The 6,566-nt window shown below is 30.4% G+C and overlaps 1 long non-coding RNA gene across 1 annotated transcript; it reads left to right on the forward strand.

Annotated features, from left to right (window-relative positions):
- The first annotated feature begins 1,696 nt into the window (after window positions 1-1,696).
- On the forward strand, window positions 1,697-3,169 carry LOC132735804 (uncharacterized). The gene is made up of 3 exons (XR_009626503.1): window positions 1,697-1,745; window positions 2,176-2,235; window positions 2,915-3,169. It is a non-coding gene; the product is annotated as an uncharacterized LOC132735804 (long non-coding RNA).
- The last annotated feature ends 3,397 nt before the right edge of the window (window positions 3,170-6,566 follow it).

Below are 6,566 nucleotides of genomic sequence, written 5' to 3' on the forward strand. Positions count from 1 at the left end.
ATCGAGTTTTTATCGATATAAACAACAATAAAACAACATTGTCTCATATTTATTTTGTTTTCTCATGTTTTCAAATGAAATAAGAGGGTTAAACTAAATGATATATTTTTGTTTACATTGACAACTGTCCGTTTCTTAGAAAGGGCGACAACCAAGATTAGCGGCGATGTCTAAATGCCGTTTTTCGGACATATGTATTAAAGCCATTAATACTTGGTTGCTGCTCGGCATTATGCGATAATGGCCCGAAGATGTGCATAATGACATGAGGGCCGCAGGCTCGAGTCCATAATGTCCTTCGGGCCTGCGGCCCTCAGGTCATTATGCATATCTTCGGGCCATTATCGCATAATGCCGAGCAGCAATCAAGTGTTAACCTCTAATTATTGCTGGAGGAATACATTATGTATTTATTAATATACATACGTACCGAATTAGATATCTCAATAAATGCACTTGCACTTGCATTAAACTTAATACTTCAATAGTTTTTTTTATTTAATGTTACATGCTCCAAATCAATCTGCGGTTATTTTCCAACATTTATAACATAAACCCCATAATCTGAGGGATATTCATCGCAGCCGAGGAAAAAAAAACATGTGTCCGTAAAACGAAGAACTTTCGACCTTTCAACGCTGGCATTAAGACACGAGTTCATTCACACAACCCCAGCATCGCCAGCTATAAAGAACGCCTGGCTAAGCGATTTGAATCGTCCATGCCTCCGAATATAGGATCTAGGTACTACGTCCTAGCATGTAAATTAAGTTTAAAAAGCTACTTTTCTTACACCGTAAATTAATTATAATAATGAATCATAAAACAAAATATTACAGCTTAAACTAGACTGTATATATTGATTTACATGCCATCATTTAAATACAAAACCACTTATCGAAATTGCTGAATGATTGTTTTCGAATTTGAATAAAATTCAGACAGAAATCAAGCCTAGAATGAAAACTCCGCTCATTTTACCGCCAAATACAGCCTAATACCATGTGACCGTTATGCACAAATGACTCGCGCATTTGTGGTTCCCTCCATGTTAAGACATATGTTCTGTACTATACTATGTAACGTACATAACTTTCAATTCGTCCTTAAAGACCAATAACGCCTTAGAAATGCAAACACAGAAACCTTTTTTCTTTATTTTCGGTATATTTTAACAGTTCCCCGACATTTGCTCAATTGTCATATATTTGAACCATCTGTTCCCCTTTGATCTTTCGGCATTTGGTATAGTTATAGTGATTTAGTATTTTGTATGGAGGTCAAAAAACTATTGTTTTTACATTGTGCTACCTTTATTACACATTACGGCACGTTCATTGCTACTTTATTCGCTCGCAAGACATCTTATATCATGTATATGCTCTAAATCCATTATTAAAGCAAATATTTTATTAGACGCATGCCTGACATTTCAAGGGGCATAATGAGTCTTTAATAGTTTTTAATTTTCTAACTATCCATGCTAACTATATTTTGAATAACATCCTAAGACAAAATATTTCGTGTCCTTTATAACGTGAGCGGATTATCTGGAAAAATCAAAACCATGCCCTAGGAAGAGACGACCCTCTATTGTAAATATTTAAGCTTATAATAAACCGTTAAAATTATCAGCAGATCGTGTTTAATTTGTTACGAATATAGCGTTTGTTCTTATTGACCATTTGTTATAAAGGCAGTAAGTAGGTCATTCAGAAAGATAATAATGTTAAGAGAGAGCGCAGGTACTTTAAGTACTTAATTTTATATTCACTCATACATTTTTTTGTAACTTCAGTGTTGTTTTATTTTTCTTGTCTTTCGGGATCATTGATTCCAACACTGTTAAATGTTGGAAATTGAGCAGCGCAGCGAACGTAACGGTTGATGCAATTTTTCATTATCCGTCATGTGCAGACTCTATCAAACTGAGTTTGTAATTTTCATGTTATTTTATTGTGAATAGTTGTTTAGTAATAATAAGGTCAAAAGTCAGCTTGCTCTTCTCCCAAGTGGCATATGTATTATTTTATAATGTCTTTTGTTATAACTCTTTCGTTAGGTTATCATATTTCTTTGAACATGATTATAATCGCATTGAATAATTATCCTAGGATGCTTTGTGTAATCTCTAAAATTAATTCATTTTTACATTTACGTATGTGTCTTTTTAAGGTTTACTTGTGCTTGTGACACTACTACCGGCTTATGCACGCGATACTTCTGGATCTAAAGGTCAAGATATGTTTTTATTGTTATGAAAAAATATATTGGAAACATATTGAAACCAATTCGTTTCATGTATACAACTTTCTTTATAATCATTTTATTAATTATTTTGATATAAATGTATGTATGTGTCCCTGAAATAGTAGCGTAGCGTTACACTTTTAAATCTTTATAAATGTGTTAAACTATATTAAAATTTTAATCATAAAATTGTGCGAAATTTAGATATTTCAATTTATACTGAACTATATTTACTTAATGTTACATTATTTCTATCCAAGTGTAAATGTTTAAATCAAAGTAACTTTACATTTTGACATAATTGGTTTTAATTTTATAGTTTACTACGCAGAAGTTTTAAAACTAACATTATCAATTTTCTGGTAACTCAAATTATTATAATTGTCAATATCTTGAAATATATTTATAATTCAATTTAACAAGACAGCAAGCAAAAATATTAGCATAATGTCACTCATAAATGGGTTATCTATGTTGTACTGATATTGAAAATGTCACACAAATACATAAAAGCTCTCCTTTGAACAAACTAAAAATACGAATACACATTTGTCTTCTCAAAATGTACATACTGATCAATTAATGCACATGTTTGATATGGCATTTTTATTTGCTCCTGACAATTTTTGCACAGCATGACAATATAACATTAATTCTCTTGCAGATGACTCTCTGACGGCTTATAAACGTTTTTTACTGGATGGAAATGCTGTACCGGGCGAGTTACTTCTTTATACATATTCTTCGAAACATACACGTGTATTATTCCATTTTAACTGATAAATAATAGCAATCAATTACAACTTATTTCAGATTTTCAAAACTTTATTATTTTGAAGAAAGTCATACTATTAAACACGTATTCTGTTATCTATCAGTCTATAAAATGTTTAATTTTTGTATTGCAATACCATAAGATTAGGAAAAATAAATCCATATAGAAGCGTTACGTCAAAAACGATTAAATTGAAAATGTTAGAGGCTCGGTTTGATAGGGCCTGTTCATGGACAGCACTGCATAATGCGAAACTTCATAAGATAATTCAACATTTGAGATCAACTAGGATTATAATTCAAACTGTAAATCATTTTAAAGCAATAATAAACCTGATATTTATTTCTTATCACTACGACTTTCAACGGTGTTTACAGTATCAGAATAAAAACCGCGAGAATCTGCGTTCTATGTTATTTTCTTCATTATCTAGATCCATGTTTTTCGCTGTGATTCGACTTTTATAACGTCAAAAATAAATAAATAAATAAATAAAACTTTTCTTTCATATTCATTTCAGCTGATAGTTCATTAGAGCAGTTTGCATCATGTTACCTAACTTGCACACCATTATATGGAAAACTCTTGGAAACATGTTGTAAATCAGGCCTTAGTGTGGTCTGTTCAAATCTGCCATGGGATATTTTGAAACCCAAACTAGGGTCATGCCCTGGTACTTGTGATTCTTCATCTGTTTTGTTTATGTTAATGACTATTTTACGCTTTTAAGTCGTATTTTATGATATAACTTGTTTTTCACTTTATGATGATTTTTAATATACAATAAAATTTCATTTATTTTGATTTCCGTAAATTAATAGAAACGAATTCATAAATAAATAATATAATATAAAATGTTTGTTGGAAGTTAGCAACATTTTCTTTATAACTGTCTGCAAATTGTCATTTATATACTTACCAGTTTTTTGTGTTTTTCATGTTATAAAAATACAATGATTTTGATTAATGACTCAATAATATATTTCTTTTCTTCAGGATTATTAAGTCCAACCTCTTCAGGTATATGTTTAGATTTTTCAGGGCAGACAAGGTAATGATTTTTAATTAAAAGTCGGGCTCATAAGCATATCTCTTCTAGAATTGTCTGTGATATGCAAGCTTCATAATCTCAGATTCTCTTTCAAAATTTCATTTTATTTAGTTCCGCCCATTGTTGTTCTTTTAGGGCACACGTATTCTTTAACTTGAGGATCATATGCCTTTTTTATGGAATGGCACTATTGTGACACAATGAATGTTCCATGATAACCGCTATTTGAACTGTGGATGTTTTTAAATTCATAATTTTACTTTTTCATGTTTCAATGTTGAATTCTGCTAAAGCCGGTGCTAGGGGGTGTGGACAGTAACTTGCACTTTCCAATACCGATCAGGAACAGGCTCAATCAAAACGAGCCTGTAACATTTTCATTTTGTCGTGTTTGGATTCTGATTTTCTCTATTTCATTTTGTAAAAAATATAATGCTATAGTATTGAGCTAAACAGTTAGGTGCAAGTGACGTACCTTCTTAAGCACTGGGTAAGGTTGTTTTCATTCTTAAGAATAATTTGCCTCAATATATCATGTATACTATTATGTGAAATACAGTACAACTTGCGATTGTCTCTGTGTTAACAAAATAAAATATTTTAATTTAAATTTGTTATAAAAATGTGTTATCAAAATGCAAAACTAACACACATGATTTAAAATAATAATAATAATGATAATCACAAACATATAACTAGGGGCGACAGTGGCCGATTAATTAAGGTATTTGATTTTTCTTAATTTACCCATGCGCTGTTGGTACGAATTATGCAGAGGACTTTGGGTGTTTCATCTGATAATACTACCCAGCCAGAACAAAAACCAAAACAAAACAAAAACAACTCGAAGTTCTAGAAGAGAGAATAGTAAAAAGTCTTTTGACTTATTGTTTATATTTCGGAACTAAGTTGAAAGCGATCGAACAAAAAGACATCTACATGTATACGGCTGTTGATCGATACCTGACAAAAATAAATATAGAAATTAGATATAAAATACTCTAGTGGTTAAGTCGTATTGAGAACGATTTTTTTATATTACAGCATGGTTGTCCCTGGAACAGTTTGCTGCATGCTTTCTCACGTGTGTTGTTGGATACGAAAAACTTACAGAGGCATGTTGCCAAACAGGCTTAGATGTGATTTGTACAAATTTGCCATGGGAAATATTAAAATCTCAATTAGGATCATGCCGATGTACTTACAAATTCATTTTTTTAATCAAGTGTTTTAAGATTAACTACACAACTTCTTGTTTAAAGCTATTGACAAATATATTTTTGACTGTTTAGATAAATAATGTAAGATTTTTCGACAGAAATTGTGCACACATCATTTTACGTGTTCCATATCGTTTTAAATGAGTACTTTCTCAGTATGTATTTCCTTAGGTAATAATTTCTTCTAGGTAAAAAAAAAAAACATTTTGTAAACATAGAAATTTGATTATAAGCTATTGATATTGATGTCTCTTCAAAGTAGGACAACTTTTATTTTACAGTATTTATTTAACTTATCCTATTACTTGTTTTACCTTAGACTGTATAAACTTTGTAATATTGATAGTATGTTTAAGGAATCTCATATAAATATTTCAAACAGAAATAAAAGGATAATAAATTCTGAAATTATAAACATTTTATCACTTGAAAACATCTACTTATTGAACATCATAACTAAGGGTACCTCATAAGTTTTTAAATCTTGGTGTGTGTTTTTAGATACGTTCCTGTACCTTTAGTAAGCGTACAAACTAGTGAACGTTATTGATAGTATTTGAACAATATTTATAACTTAGTAAGTTATTGTATAAAATAAACTTAGTAAGTTCTTATGTAAAATAAACTGCTCAGTAGAAAATAGAATGAGATCTAATTGCAGGAAAAAATGTTTTGCGGGAGGAAGTATGATTATATCTAAGCTATTCAACTAGTCAAAAATATCCTGTACATTTTATTGTAGAACTATTCTTTACATTTTATTTTATAATGACAAGAACAATCCTATACATCTTATTTCAGAACTATCCTTAACATACTATTTTAGAATGGCAAAAAATATCATTACATTTTATTTTAGATTAAACAATGAAATTTCTACATTTCTTAATTTAAAATGACTAATGAAAATTCGTTTAATATGCAGTTCTTTCCTGTAAGTTTTAAATGAATTCAAACTGACTTAAGACGGTTTCAGGCCAAAGAAAGCCCGAAAGTAGCTAGCAAAAGCTAGGTGGTTGGCATATGCTAGTCTCAATAATTAAGGCATGCATATTATTTGGCAACAATTATAACGCCTTAAGTCTTCTGTCACCATTAAAGTTGTCGCCGTAAAACTTTCAAAACGTTTTTACGGTGCGACGCAAAATCCAACAAAAATCTGAAAACGCTTGGTGATTATGTTAAATTTCTTTTTTTCTTTTATTCCATTTTGCTTATTTACAATAACAATATTGGAAGTTAATTATTTATTATACATTTTTATATCCTT

Source organism: Ruditapes philippinarum, unplaced genomic scaffold, assembly GCF_026571515.1.
Source record: "Ruditapes philippinarum isolate M1 unplaced genomic scaffold, ASM2657151v2 ctg4176_1_1_1_1, whole genome shotgun sequence".
In the NCBI taxonomy this organism is placed as follows: Eukaryota; Metazoa; Mollusca; class Bivalvia; order Venerida; family Veneridae; genus Ruditapes; species Ruditapes philippinarum.